The sequence below is a fragment of the Rhinopithecus roxellana genome, chromosome 1 (assembly GCF_007565055.1).
Source record: "Rhinopithecus roxellana isolate Shanxi Qingling chromosome 1, ASM756505v1, whole genome shotgun sequence".
In the NCBI taxonomy this organism is placed as follows: domain Eukaryota; kingdom Metazoa; phylum Chordata; class Mammalia; order Primates; family Cercopithecidae; genus Rhinopithecus; species Rhinopithecus roxellana.
In genome coordinates, this window is record NC_044549.1 from 16,584,385 (window position 1) to 16,601,323 (window position 16,939).

The window sequence follows — 16,939 nt, forward strand, 5'->3', positions numbered from 1 at the left end:
ATTCTGACAGGCTGGGAAGCATAGTCTCTTTCCAGAAGCCAGAAAGACACTTTGAGGCATAGGAAAAGGGAATGGAAATGTATGCAGAATGTTATGGCTACATATACATATTCAATACGCTATAGGAGGAATCACGAGTATTTATAAAAGGGGAAACATACACATGTGCAATGGAGCTTCATGCCCCTCCATGGGATCCATGTCCAAAAAATTTGGTGTTAGAGCGACATGATCTTTGGGGTGTCACTATTCTGTCTGGAAATGTGTGGCTGGTGGAGCCTTTGTCCAAGTTTTCTTGGGCCCATTGGGCTCATTCCACCCACTCAGCCTGGCAGGTTGTGCACAACTCACACTACCGACCTGTATCCCATTCCTCTAAGGGAGACTGCAAGCCAGGCATGGAGAGATGAGGGGTGTGTGAATGAGCATGGGTTCTGGCCACTGTGCAGTCAGACACACTGGCTGCTGCCATGGGGTGGGCAGCTCTAGGTGCTGGCATGAGTGTCTGCGAGGAGCTAAATCAAGTGCAGCACAAGCAGCTTCCCCGTCTGGCACAGGGGAATGTGGTGGTGCCTGGAAGATTGGAGATGCCAGGAACTGCAGGCCCCAAGAAGTATGTTTCAACCATTTGTGTTACAGCTCTTTTAGCCCCGCCACTTGATGGGTCCCAAGTTCTTGTCCTGTGACCATGAAGAATGAGACCCATAGACAATTGGAGGGTGAGCAAGACAAAGAGGAGCTTTATTAAGCAATAGAACAGCTCAGAGGAGATCCACGGTGGGTAGCTCCAATAGCTTCTTTCTGCAGCCAGTCTGTCCCATCGAGTGTTCAGCTCCTAGCAGAGAGGAGGCCCTGGAGTGTGTCGCTCCTCTTTGCAGGCAGGTCATCCCACCATCTTCCCAGCAGTCAGCAGAAAGGAGACCCTGGAGTGGGCAGCTCCTCTCTACAGGCAGGTCATTCTGATGTCTCTGCAGCTTTCAGAAGAGAGGAGGCCCTTGAGTGGGTTGCCCTTCTCTGCAGGCAGATTGTCCTATTGTCTTCCCAGCTCTCAGCAGAGAGGAGGCTCTGGAGTGGGTAGCTTTTCTCTGCAGTTAGTCATGCCAATGTCTGCTCTGCTCTGACTAAGCCCAGGGGTCTCATGGGACTTGGAAGGAGGAAGTGTGTGCTGATTGGTCCATGTTCAGCCATGGGCAGGCTGGAAAAGGCACCACAAATTCCGACGCTGGTCTGTGGGACTGGCAGCCTGACACCCAGCCTTCAGGACCTCCCTGGCCTAAAGGTGGAGCCTTATCTGGAACTGCTCTTTCCCACCCAGGAGCCTGTCTACCTCTTGCCACTGTCCATGGTGCCCAGGCTGCTCGCACCAAGGGGCAACTGGAGGCCAGCACTGAGCTGCCCTTGGTCCCCTTTTGGTTTTCCTCACACCTAGGCCTAAGATGGCATGTGGAGCAGAGGTGACATCGCTATGATCTCCTCCAGTTGCCCCAGTGCTCAGAGGCAGCCCACAGCAGAGTGGGCTGTCCCTAAATAGAGTAGATTAGGACCTGGAGAAACAGCTAACCCAGAGTGGTCCTTGGAATAAAAAAAGCCAGCATTGACAAGGACACTGGGCCCCAGGATTCTGGAATAGCATTGTAACTGCCCGATGGGTTCACCTTGCCTGCCGCTTAGGCAAGGCTGATTTATCAAGACAGGGGAATTGAAATCAAGAAAGAGTAATTCACACAGAGCTGGCTGTGTGGGAAACAAGCGTTTTATTATTACTCAAATCAGTCTCCCTGAGCATTTGGGGATCAGAGTTTTTAAGGACAACTTGTTGAGCCAGTGAGCCAGGAGAGCTGATTGGTCAGGTCAGAGATGAAATCATAGGGAGTTGAAGCTGTCTTCCTGTGCTGAGTCAGTTCCTGGGTGGGGCCCGGAAGATCAGATGAGCCAGTTTATTGATCTGGATGGTGCCAGCTGATCCATCAAGTACAAGATCTGCAAAAAATCTCAACCACTGATCTTAGGACCAACTTGGGGAGGGTCAGAATCTTGTAGATTCCAGCTGCATGACTCCTAAATTGTAATTTCTAATCTTGTGGCTAATTTGTTAGTCTTACAAAGGCAGTCTAGTTCCCAGGCAAGAAGGAGTTTGTTTGGGGAAAGGACTATTATTGTATTTTTTTTAAACTATAAACTGTAAGTTGAGTTCCTCCCAAAGTTAGTTCAACCTACACTGAGGAATGAATAAGAACATCTTGGAGGCTAGAAGCAAGATGGAGTTGGTTAGGTCATGTCTCAGTTACAATTTTGCAGTGGCAGTTTTAGCATTCCCGAGCTCATATCAGCAACTTATCTCTTCCTGTTAGAATGAACATACCCATAGACTTTGCTGAGAAGACACATGTGTTGTTCTTTCTTCTGACTGAGGTAGGACATCTACCAATGCCTCCCTTTACAGCTCATGGAGCACTTGTAACCAGTGCTCTGTCTACCTATGTCGCTGGAACAGATAAGCTCTGTGACCTGTGTGGCAACCACACTCTCTGTCAACATTCCCAAACACACATAAGTATGTCTGAAACAGTGATGGGGGTTCTTATCATCAGGAAAGATGAGGATAGTGTGACAAACAATAATTTTCACAGGAAAGTAATGGACATAGGTAAAAGTCTTTCAGTTATGAGCCAATAACATAAAAAAGAAGAGTTATGCATTTGACAATGGACATACGTCTATATATAGCAAGAAAAAAAGGATACTGCTCCATATTTTGTTAATCTTGCCATTTTTATTGTTTTTCTTATAAGACATCCTTAGATAAAATAGAAAGGGAAAAACACCTTGATTGTTAAATTATAGATTTCACAAAAAAGAGAGATCATTAAAATCAATCTCTTCTTTGCTCTTTCTTTCAATAGTTATTTTTTCTTTCTTACTTCTGGTACCCAAGCATATAAATACTTGTTTGTACCATTCAATTTATTTCTTTTTTTTTGAAATGGAGTCTTGCTCTGTCATGTAGGCTAGAGTGCAGTGGTGCGATCTCGGCTCACTACAACCTCCCCCTCCCGGGTTCAAGCAATTCTTCTGCCTCAGCCTCCCGAGTAGCTGGGATTACAGGCACATGCCACCATGCCCAGCTAATTTTGTAAGTTTTAGTAGAGACAGGGTTTCACCATATTGGCCAAGCTGGTCTCGAACTCCTGACCTCATAAGCCACCCACCTCAGCCTCCCAAAGTGCTAGGATTACAGGTGTGAGCCACCGTGTCCGGCACCTTTCAATGTATTTCTATTTTAGTAACAGTAGTTCAGCCAAGTCCCTAGTTAACTTCAATGGAAATTTGGAAAGTTAGTTTTCTAAATTTATCAGTGCAGCAATACAAAAAAAGAAAAATTTTTTACGATGTATTGTAGCTTCACATTTCTTGCATTTTCCAAATCCATCTATCCATCATGGTTTGTGACTGGTAACTTTAGATCTGTTTTTTATCTAAAGGTATGCAGACTGATCCTGACTTGGTAGTAAGCCTGAACAGTGCATATGTTATTCAAGTTTTTATTAATTATATGGCAAATTTTGCTTCCAGTTTCTTTCCATATAGTTTATAATATATTCTTAATTCATACTAGTTAAACATATATTTAGATTGCCTTTGCACTTGATATATAAAATTGTATATAATTTTACTTGATCCTGAAATCTTATCACTTTGCTCTAATGCTGACCCACTCAGGGGCTCAGTAGAGTTAGTGGCCAAGAGCTGTAGTACAATACGGTTACTGAAAACGTGACCCTGAACGTGCTTTTACCGATTCAATACTTGTCCAATGATTTCTGTACTAGTAGATCTGTGACTTCAGTTGGTGTGAACATTACTTTCCTCTAATGACATGGGTGAAGCTTTATAGTATCAACTATCATTTTAGATTATATCCACAAAGGTAATATTTAATGTTAAATGTAAATTATTAACACTAATTAAGCAGTAAATGTATAGCACATTTGCATGTGTGGAATGATGAAAGTTTATAACCACTTTGCCAATAAAACAATGTTGACCTGTGTTTGTGGAATCTTTTCCTTTAGTGTTCAGACACCATACTCTGCTCAAACAGCTTCTACATTTCTGGAAGATGGTTTTCAGTCAATTTTGTTTCCTATTCATTTTTCTCCTCCTCTTTAAGTCCTCAGAATGCTAGTATTTTCTTTCCTCTTTATCACCTATCTCATCTTGGTAAATTTAAAAAAAAAATTATGGAATCAAATAACACTCTTGTAGCTATCCAAACCTACAACTCCCAACTCCTTCCTAAGTTGTAGAAAAGTATTCTGAAATGATCGTTGGCTAGCTCTACATCCTGAGTCCATCAACAACCTAAATTCACTTTATGCATACCTGAACCTGTCTCCTCATAGCAAACTTATATGGTCAGTTCATATGATTAATAAAATGTATTTATGCAAACTGGAAGCATATGTTTCAGCAATACAACTGAATGATATTAAGCCTGTGAGGTATGAAATGCTTAGGTTCTGTAAGCATTCCATGTCCTTTCACATGCATGCTTTTCTACAATGCTGCTTGCTCTGCGTGATCCTACTCGCCTTGTTCTACTTACTCTGTATCTTACTATGTGTGGCTTAAAATAAGTGTCTGTAACATTTGTGTCACACTGTGATGAAAGTCATTTTTTGATGCCTTTACATTTTGGTTCATCATAGATCCATTCTCTGATATCCCATATGAATTCCTTTATCATTGTTGGAGAATACAAAAGTCAATTTGCCTTAAAAAAAAAATCTAAAGAAATTGGAAAATGGGCATAGTGTAAAGAATCCCTACCTAATAAAGATAAATATCCTTTGTAAAAACTGCATAGAAGCTTATCATTTTATCTATTAAGGCAGCTCAAAGATTGTTATCTCTTTAGAGATCTTACGAAATTGTATAATGTGAATTTAAAAGTATTTGTCACTGCAAGCTGTTAGTTGGTCTTAAATACCACTCATAGTATATATTATAACAAGTTGTTCTATCAAGAAATGGTAATTTCATATATATCTTGACTATTTACATTGAAACATATTATTTGCTGATTATAAAGGAAACCCATTTCCCATGAAGAAAACTGGAAGTTATAGAAAGGCACAAATTAGACCATAATCACATTTTATGACGCTATCCTGAAATAAACATTTCTTAACACTAGGTCTATATCTTTCTAATAATATAATAATTTTATTGTAAAATGTTAATAATGTACCCACAATAAAGTAATATCTACATGTTTAAAGTAAGACAAAGGTGATATGTGTATGAAAAGTAATATTTATTTTGCCTACAATCATATTACATATCATAAAAAAGAACAAAGAAATTTAAAGGGATCAGTGTAAATACAAGCACCAAAACCATTTTTTTTTTTTTTTTTTTTTTTTGCTGGAGTCTCGCTCTGTCGCCCAGGCTGGAGTGCAGTGGCCGGATCTCAGCTCACTGCAAGCTCCGCCTCCCGGGTTTAGGCCATTCTCCTGCCTCAGCCTCCCGAGTAGATGGGACTACAGGCGCCGGCCACCTGGCCTGGCTGGTTTTTTGTATTTTTTTGGTAGAGACGGGGTTTCACCGTGTTCGCCAGGATGGTCTCTATCTCCTGACCTCGTGATCCGCCCGTCTCAGCCTCCCAAAGTGCTGGGATTACAGGCTTGAGCCACTGCCCCCAGCCAACCATTTTTTAAAGTACATTTTCATATACTTTGCATTCTGTAACCAACTTTAATTTGGAGATACCTTTTTCATCATCCTCAGAGCAAGCAAATGATCCCAGAAAGAGAGAAACATGTTCAACAAACAAAACCAAAGCCCAATTGAGTTAGGTTGTCTCTAAAGAAATAATATCCAAGACAAACAAAAAAGTAATGTCAACAAATAATTTGTTTGTATATCATTATTTTAAATATGGTTATGTTTGAGAAGACTGCCTACATCTTGCAGATTGGAAAGAACAAGTCACAATGCCCTCCAGTAAGACAAGGGCTTATCTGCAAAGATTTTGTCTGAGAACTGGAAGAACCTGCACAGAAGGATCCTATATATGGCTGCTTATTCCAGGATCCAAAGGACATTAATAGCTGCATAAGACTTAGACTTACAGACACAATATTGTGGTTAAGAGCATAGATGCAGAGAACCCTTAGGATCAGTAATAATCTGAAGTTAGTTAGAAGAAATGGTGATGGAGGAGTAGGGTAGAGTAACCACATATTTCTTTATTACTTGTTGCTGGAGAGAGCCAGAAAGGAGATCAGGTGCCAGACATGACAGATTTCTGGGCAGGGCTTTCATTTTCCAGAAAGAGCAGGGAATTTTAATGCTCAGCAATGACAAAGAAACCAAGAAGAGAACATGTAAACTGTAAATCAGGCCAGAATAATGGTCAGAGAAGGTAGTATTTATTTATAGAAGATATTATTCTAGAAGTCAGTATGGGTTGAGGAATGACCATTGACTTTGGAGTTAGATACATTTGAGTTTTTGTCCTGAAAGTTGGTGAATTTCTGTAATCCTCAAGCTCCTCATGTACAACACAGGATAATTTATGTAGAGTAATTATTGTAGTTTTCTGAATAATGTAATAATACAATGAATATTTGCTCCTTTCAATCTTTATTTTCTCCACCTAACGGTCTAAGAACCAAATACAAGTGCATTATCTCAGGTTTTTGGTTGGGAAAGAAGATTAGGGAAGAGGTTAGTTCAATTAAAAACAAAACAAAACCAGTAGCTGAACCACTGTCTTCACATTCTGAAACCGTCATGACTCTAAGTGATTTTAATGAGGCAACCAGAGCTGCTAATTTTGTCATGATTCTTTAAAAAATCAGAGCAGAATAGAATCCACAAAAATTATCTGTTGAAAATGTGCATTTGTGAGGAACAGAGTAAGGACAAAGAACAGAAAAAAAAAAAAAAAAAGTAGGATCTAAAGTAAATTCTTAGGTTTATTTTAGAATATGAGGGAATAAAGAGACAATGCATTTTGTATGTCCAGCTTCTTTGTTTAACTGGAAAAGCTGAGAAATGAGATGATTTTTCTAAGGTATAAAACATAACAATAGATATGGAATTAAAAATTGTATTTGCTGGTTCCTAGTTCAAATATTCAGTGCAATATACAAAGACAACTCCTTAGTTTTCCAAGAAGGAAAAGAAATTCTGAATTAATACAAAAATTGTAATTATAGACAATATTATGCTGTGTCGAGATGTGAAGTTTTCATGGAAGTTTTCTAATATTTTTAAGAAAAGTTTTAAGGGAGGATAAACTTCAAATAATATTAAGGGATTTAAATATCATTATATATAAGGAATTAATAATATTTCCTACCACTGCTTATTTTTAAAATAGCATATTACAATTTTTATTCAGTGTGCTAAATGATCTTTTTTTATTATTTTGAGACTGAGTAACCACATTAAGAAGAACTTATGAAAAAGGAAAAACAATGATACAACTAAGTAGCGTATCTTATTATTAGTTATTATTTTCGCTGTTATGGGCTGAATGTCTGTATTCCCCCAAAATGCATGTGTTGAAGCAATAACCATCAAAGTGGTTATATTTGGAGATCAGACCTTTAAAGAGGTAATTAAACTTAAATTAGGTCATAAATGTGGGGCCCTGATTTTATGGAAATAGCATCCGTATAAGAAGAGATACCTGAGAACTTGCCTGCTCTCTCCCTCCATGCTCAGAGGAAAGGCCATATCAGGACAAAGTGGCCGTCTGCAAGCCAAGAAGAAAGCCTCCACCAGAAACCAAAGCTTGTCAGACCTTGATTTTGGACTTTCCCACGTCTAGAACTGTAAATAAATTTCAGTTAAGTCTACAGCATTTTGTTATGACAGCTCAAATTGACTAATACACCAAAACAAGACAAAGCAAAAGAGTTGTTTGCTATATACAACTAGAATTACCTCTCATATCCAAAATCAGTTTCTGCTCTTTCTTATCTTAATACTCCAAATTATATCTTGTCTTTCAATTTAATTTAATCAACCCAACTCATTTCTAACTATATTTTTTTCATTTACGGATCCATTCATTCACTCATTCATTCATTTTGCTCCACGTAAGGTATTTCCTTTTAGATACAGTAAAGTTTTAAAAATACAAATTTTGCATAATCAGTTGTTTTAGTAAATACATTTGATGTATTAACATCTGTCTACCTGATCAAATCAAAAAAGTTAATTTCCACATACTTTTCCTTTAGCCCACACTTACTTAAAACCACCTGTTTTTAATATTATGCAAATAATGTGTCAGAAAATTGAGCAAGAGAAAGTAAAATTCAAGATATATTTGCTTTCTGTACCATCAGCTGAAACATTTTATTCATGTTGTCTATAAGTAAATGCTACAGTAATATTTTTACAAAAAAAGCAAAATTATTTTAATATCTCTACATACTACTAGAAAATGTTTTCTTAAATAACAATTGCATCATTTTAAATTAGTACAGGTTTTTAAAGGAACAAAAGCTACCCAAATCACTATATAAAATTCTTCCTAAAGTATATAAAGAAAATAATATTTGTGGCTAACTAGACATTTAATTAGGTACATAAATGAGTGTTAAGCCTAACCTACTAATTTGAGGAAGAATATAATTTGATTAAATGTATTTGAAATGTTTTATTTATACTTTTATTGACTCATATAGAAAAGTTGTGTGATATTGGCTACTAATATTATGTATTTGTGCATTTATTTAAATATTTATGAAACATTTGGTGCATTTACTGTGTGCCAGATATTATGTGAGATACATGAATGACAAAGGTGAAAATAGTGGATTAGAGCCCTTGGTCTGATTTTTTACATGTGTCTGTTCTTAACTGGACACTGTGATATTTAAGAACAGAAAATGAATGCTAACAGTTTTTGCATGCTGTCCTTTCAGAATAATTCCTAATACCTGGCACATAATTAATAAATATACAATAACCAAATAGATAAATGTATTAATAAATAAAATAATGCACTAATGTCAATTAACGGCACTCAACCTATGATAAATGCTATAAATTTGTAGTAAGTTACAATTAACATTGTACACAAAGATAATAGAGGAGAGCATGAAGAAAGCTGATAAGGAATGTCCTTTCAGAGTCTAAAAGAAACCGCACTTTAGTCTTGTCTGCTTCCTTCAAGTGTGCATGTTCTCAATAAGACTGAACTTAGAAGGAGTCAATATTCATTGACCATTTTCTTCTATTTCCTGGAATTCTCCTTTGTGATTTCTGCTTGCCTTCCAATCAATTTGTTGGATGCCTGAGAACAAATTTACTTGGGAACTTTAAGAAGGGACTTTAACCTGGTGGCATCCTAGTTCTGACAATGTCCAAAATACTTTTTGATTTTATCTATTTGATGTTCCTTTTACTTTCTGATAATCAAGCTTCTTCAACTCTTAATGTATATGATTTAGGTTAGGTTAGGTACATGCCCAGACCTGGCCCATCAGAGTCATAGGCCCCAAATATAATGATTAAATCTCTATGTGATCTCTTGAATAATACAATTGTATGTGAGTTTTATGTTGAGCTTGTAGAAAAAAAGACACACACTCTCGACAGAGTTGTTTATCTGTTAGAATATAAGTTTGGTGCTGCCTGTTACCATTTCTACCACTGCCTAGAAACAGACTTCTTGAGAACTAGATCAAAGGGTTTGGAAGCAGGGTAGGAGAAGCTGAGCTAAGAGATGTAAAGAGCTAAAAGATGTGGTAGGAATACAGGGGCATAAGCAAGAAGATGCTGGAATGTAAGTTTCGCCCCAGGGTCTGTTGCTGACAGAATCTATGTCTGGCAAAGGAGGCAGGCTCCAGGGGAACTTATTATTTCCTCAATAATACATGTTATGTTTTAGATCCAGGTGTGTTTGAAGCCAGCTTTACTACAGACTTCCTTGTTACATAGGGTAAATACTTTTTGCCTTCTTATTAAAATTGCAGTGCAAGTTAGAAGTCTGTCCTTCACTATTCCTAGGTAAAAACTAATTGATGTGAACCAGATGCCTCCAAATTTCTGTCAACGAAAAGAGTCAAAGTCAGCAAAAAATTTGAAGAGATTTATTCTGAGCCAAATATGAGTGACCAAATGACCTGTGACAGAGCCCTCGGGAGATCCCGAGAACAGGTGCCCAAGGTGGTTGGACTAAAACTTGGTTTTATACATTTTAGGGAGACATAAGACATCAATCAATACATGTAAGATGTACATTGGTTCTGTCTAGAAAGACAAGACAACTAGAAGTGGGGGCTTCCAGGTAATAGGCAGATTCAAAGATTTTTCTGATTGGCAATTTGTTGAAAGAGTTATATCTAAAGACCTGAAATCAATGGAAAGGAATGTCTGGGTTAGGATAAGGGGCTTTGGAGACCAAGGTTTTTTCATGTAGATGAAGTCTCCAGGTAGCAGGCTTCAGAGAGAATAGTTTGTAAATGTTTCTTATAAGACTTAAAGAGTCTCTTCTACCAGTCTTAAAGTCTCTGTGTTGATGTTGATGATGGTCAGCTGTGAGGCATGACCTCTACTTCTCATCACTCACGGCCTGAACTAGCTTTTCAAGTTAACTTTGGAATGCCCTCGGCTGAGAGGAGGGACCCATTCAGAGACTGGGGGACTTAGAATTTTATTTTTGGTTTACATTTCCTAATAGAGAATGCAGAACTGTGTAAGTTCAAATAGTTGTTTTTATAGACTGTGCCCAATGCAAACATTAATAATGTTATTTGAATGTGAGTTAGGTAAAAATAATTTATAGAAACTTTAAAATTAGAAATTAAGGAGACAAATTTTCAATACTTATGTCTCCATATTGTAACAGACAAGGAAGTAAGTTCATTTATATTTCATTCTATCAAAATATCTACAGTTTATGTATATATATAAACTGTACATATAAATATAATCTGTGTGTATATATATGTAGTTACGGCACATTGTATGTTATGAACACAGATTTAAGTCTGGTCATTTATATAAATATTACACATATGCACACATATATATGACTTATAACTCTCTTTAAAATGACTTAATTCTTTTACCTTTTCATAATAGTAATTAAATTTTATTCATGCTGTATACTAGATATCATAATTTATACCAACCTTCTCATAACTCTCAATATCCAAATGTAATGTTTCTACATTTAGAGTATTTTGTAGTAATAATAAAGCTAGCAACTCACCTCTCTACCCCTCAGCCATTGAAAACACACATACACACACACACACACACACACACACACACACATGCATGCACAAACACAGTCCCAAAACATTCACATCAGTAACTGAGAAAAAAATGTTAAATCAACTTGGGTTTCACAACATGTGTTTATCTCAAATACTTTCTGTTCTTCATGACACAATTTTTAAACTTTTGGCTGACACACACACAGACACACACATACACACACCCACAAAATCCAAAAAATCAATTGCTCAATTCATTTATTTGTTTTACAGTTTTCTTAGGTCAAGTTCCCTTGAAGCAGGACTGAGACAAAGATTTGTGTAAAAAATGATTTTTCAAGAAAGTGCTCCCAAGAAACAGTAGTAAGTGTATAAAGAAGGAAGACTTAGAAGAAAGACGACATGCAGTGGTAAGAATACAGGGGCATCAACAAGAAGATACTGGAATGTCAGTTTTGCCTTAGGGTCTATTGCTGACAGAATCCGTGTCTGGCAAAGGAGTCAGGCTCCAAGGGAACTTAAGTCCCAGGCATGGCTAGCTCTCTGCTGTTCTACTAGAAGAGGACAGTCCTCCTAAGAGGAGTAGTAAATGAGGCCCTTGGAAGTCAAAGCACATGGAAGAGGACCTAGAAATAGTAAGAGGAAACATGACGGATATGGGCAGAGTGCTGAAAATGCCCCACTACAACAGTGAAATTAAAAATCTCGAACATCTTTCTTTATTGAATGAGCTACATTGAAAATATAGAAACACAAGCCAAGTATACTAATAAAAAAGTAATACATGCCATAAGACATTAAAAAATATTTAGTTAGATAAAACATAAATTTTAATCAACTGAGAAAGCATACTGATATAACATATATAGTTTTCTTGAATTTGGATGGAAAGAATTATCTGCATGTACATTTAATTACTTAAATGGTACCAGATTGTTAATAAACATATTTACACCTTTGTTTTCTTTTCTTTTTTTTTTTTTTTTTTTTTTTTTTTTTTGAGATGGAGTATTGCTCTTGTTGCCCAGGCTGGAAGGCAGTGGCACAATCTCAGCTCACTGCAACCTCCATCTTCCCGGGTTCAAGCAATTCTCCTGCCTCAGTCTCCTGAGTAGCTGGGATTGCAGGAGCCCACCACCATGCCCGCCTAATTTTTTTTTTTTTTTTTTTTTTTTTTTGTATTTTTAGTAGAGATGGGGTTTTACCATGTTGCCAGGTTGGTCTCAAGCTCCTGGTCTCATGATCCACCCACCTCAGCCTCCCAAAGTGCTGGGATTACAGTCATGAGCCATCATGCCTCACCTATACTGTTTTTTAATGGCTAATAATTGCTATTAAGCAAGCCATTTGCTGCTGTTACTTTATCATTTTAATTTATCTTTACTCCTTCTCCATCTTTTTCTTTCTCATTTCCCTCCTCTGTTCTGTTATTTTCCTTTCCCCCTTTTCTTTTTAATTCTTCTCCTACTTTTATCTCTTTCTTTTCTTTCTACATTAAATTATTAACTACTACTATCAGAGCTACTGTTACCAGAAAGGGGTCCTGATTCAGACCCCAGAGAAGGTTCTTGGATCTCATGCAAGAAAGAATTTGGCAAGTCCATAGAGTAAAGTGAAAGCAAGTTTATTAAGAAAGTAAAGGAATAAAAGAATGGGTACTCCACAGTTAGAACAGCAGCATGGGCTGCTTGACTGAGTATACTTAAAACTATTTCTTGATCACATGCTAACAAGGGGTGGATTACTCATGAGTTTTCTGGGAAAGGGGTGGGGATTTCCTGGCACTGAGGTTAGATCATCTAGGATATCTTCCAGACGTTGCCATGGCATTTGTAAACTGTCATAGTGCTGGTGGGAGTGTCTTTTAGCATGTTAATGCATTATAATAAGCAGGTAATGAACAGTGAGGAGGACCAGAGGTCACTTTCATCACCATCTTGGTTTTGCTGGGTTTCGGCCAGCTTCTTTACTGCATCCTATTTTATCAGCAGGCTCCTTATGACCTGTATCTTGTGCTGACCTCCTATCTCATTCTGTGACTAAGAATGCCCAACCTCTTGGGAAGGCAGCCCAGCATGTCTCAGCCTCATTTTACCCAACCCCTATTCAAGATGGAGTCACTCTAGTTCTAACACCTCTGACATCACAAACACAGCCACCACCATTACTGCAATCACCATTTAATAAAAAATTATCAGGTATTAATTAAAAATATTTCCATCATAATTCACACTTTGTTTTTGTTTGTAGAATACAGGTCATAAACAGTGATTGCTATACATATATTTTTTCTTACATATATATGTGTGTGTGTGTATATGTATATGTAAGAAAAATACTAAGCCCTATGATATAATTATTGCTGGCATGCCTGCGTACACATTCATCCATGAACCCAAACTTGAGGACTGATAGAAATAGAAAGAAGCATGAGGTGAATCTGAGGAAAGTTTGGTGTGTGTTTTTTTTTTTGTTTTGTTTTTGTTTTGTTTTTAGAAAGGGTCTTATTCTGTTGCCCAGGCTGGAGTGCAGTGGCACAGTCATGGTTCACTGCAGCCTCAAATGCCTGTGCTCAAGTGATCCTCCCACCTCAGCTTCCCAAGTAACTGGGACTACAAGCATACATCACCATGCCTAGCTAATTTTTAAATTTCTTGTAGAGACGAGGTCTCACTATGTTGCCCAGTGATACCTCCATGGTATCCAGTAGAGACAGGGTTTTACCATGTTGGCCAAGTTAGTCTCAAACTCCTGGCCTCATGATCCACCTGCCTCAGCCTCCCAAAGTGCTGGCTGTGGCTCCACCCAAATCTCATCTGGAATTGTAACTCTCACAATTCCCAAGTGTCATGGGAGGTGATTGAATTATGGGGGCAGGTCTTTACTTCACTGTTCTCATGATAGTTGATAAGTATCACAAGATCTGATGGTTTTAAAAATGGGAGTTTCCCTGCACAAGCTCTCTCTTTGCCTGCCACTATCCATGTAAGACGTGACTCGCTCCTCCTTGCTTTCCACCATGATTGTGAAGCCTCCCCAGCCATGGGGAACTGTTAAGTCCATTAAACCTCTTTTTCTTCCCAGTCTTGGGTATGTCTTTATCAGCAGGGTGAAAACAGTCTAATACTCTCAGTCTGATCTTGAACTCTTGGACTCAAACAAGCCTACCACCTCAGTTTCCCAAAGTGCTAGGATTGCAGATGTGAGCCCCTGTGCCCAGCCAGAAGTTACTTTTAATATTATATTTACTAATATGGGTCAATAAGGTCTAGGAGTACTGGGACATTCAGAGGTAGAGAGATTTGCTTTAGGTTTGACACAACTAATTTTAGTATGAAGATATATGATAATTATGCTTACATGTTGACATTGAGGCAGTGGCTCAAATGCCTTGAAAATATAAATTACTAAATAAATAACAGTAAAAATTAGCAAGAAATCATTCAATAAAAGGTCAAGTATATTGTTTTTTTAAAAAAATACAAGTAAACACACTGATAACCTTAAGGTTTATATGTGAGCTTCTTGTTAGTTGTAAATTAAGGGAACACAAACTCAGATATCAAACTAAACTGCTGTGGGCTTAATTAATTACTTAAGATCAGATCAGGCCCTGCATTTGTAAGCCCTTCCCTTGCCTTTATAATGAGTTCACCTGGTAGATTTCACATGTATTCTTATTAGTTCCAACAGGACAAGAGAGAATAGGAAGTTCCTAAATGCTTCATTTTCTAAATGTGACTAAACTTTTTAATGTTCTAAAACTGGATGCTGTGATTAGTATAAAATTTATTTTATCATTTTAAAATATTTTGGTACTGTTATATTGTTCTGTAGCTGCAGATTAATTTGGCTGTTGTATTGTAATGTGTTAAAGGAACTTCTGAATTAAAATAATAATGATGCATAAAGACAAAAATTTTCAGTTATGCAAAATTATGCAATTATTTTATGTCTAAAAAATAAGTTGCTTATCTTTAGTTGCAATATGGTCCTTTACAGTTAACTGATTGAAACTGAAATAAGCAAATAGACTGAAGCATAATTTGAAAAGCAATACAATTTGTCTGCATTTGCTTTTAATTTTAGCCATGGATAACTAGATTCCAAACAAAATGTATGTTTTATATAGACCTGTCTTTTAGTGGTTATCAAATTTCCAGGTGGATGATTTATTTTTCACGTATGAGTGAGAGTCACAACAAATAATACATCAGATAATTGACCTATGGCTGTTTTTAAAATCCAACACTTGACCTACATTTATTTTATGCTGTATGCTGGACAAAGATGCATCACCTGGATGATCCGTAGAGAAAAAGAAGGCAGAAAGCTTTTTGGCAATAGTAACTGGTGAATGCGCTAGGCTTTTAACTATTATCCTATTAAAGATGAACTGGTTTTTTATTTCATTTAAAACTTCAAAGCAATTTGAACTACAGTGAGAAAGTCATATCGGTTTGTAATCTACAAGCCCTTACCCAGCTGCCTTCTGAGCGATACTTTAACATCTCCAGCAATAGAGAGTACTTGATACATAACTTGTGGCTCTCCACAAACGTAAAGTCAGAGAGATGTTTAATGATCACATTTGCCCAACAGGTATGGGAGAACTCATTGGTTTAATGACAATCATTTGATGTTATTTTTTAAAATAGTGAAGAAATTACATATAATAAAAGAAAAATAAATATTATGTGTCTGTTTATGCATTTCTGACTACATGGATGCCATGTTTGTACAGAATCACGTTTGAGGAAGGTCATTAATAAAGAGGAATTACCTAATTCTCTGCTATTTCACGAGAGAGAAGGTAGGCCCACAAAACTGAATTTCTCACTATCTATGCTATTTTGGTGAAGAGAACAATAGGCTAAATGTAAAAGTGACTCAGTCAACAGATGTTGACTGAATGCATCATTTTGCAGAGCCTTACATATATATAGCAAACAGAGGAGAGGGAATCCCATACTTCTTGGTTAGAATAGTGGTCTTGAAACTTCTCAGGTCCATTTGACTTGAAAAAAATAAATAATCTGAGCCTCAATTCCTCATTTTTTAATATGGGCTGAGGAGGCCTATAAGGGGGATGTTTCTGGGAATGACATGGCTCCAATGAGTGGGGATAACCAGATTGTTTCCCTGGAGTGGAATTAGAAAAAATGATAGGGACACAGGTGGAGTAGTTTTAAGAAGCAGGGAGTTTAGCAGGCAAGAAAGAAAGGGGAAGAAAGAAAGAAGAATTTCCCTTGTACAGAGACAGAAGGAGGGGCCTCCAAAGCTGAGAGATGGAACCCCAAGTACAGTGGACACCAGACAGGAATATATGCAGAGACTGGAGGAGGCGCTGCCTGATTTGCATATGGCTCAGGGGACTGGTTTGACCAGGCATGTCATTCACGTAGCCTGTGAAAAAGCTGGCCCTCCATCCTAGTTTTTTAATATGCAAATACAGGGCGCCATGATGTTCCACACACCTGGGGATATGTGGGGGTGGCCATGTTGCCAGGAACATGTGGAGAAAGGGCAAGAAGGCTGTGGGAATCGCTATGTTTGGGTGAACCCAGTTTTTAATGGCTGGCATTTGCATATCAAAGGTTTCTGGCCTGGCTCTAAGGGCTGGGGCTTTACCAGAAACTTTTCTGGAGATGCTTTAAACAATGAAAACTTCCTAAGGACCCCTTTTCCTT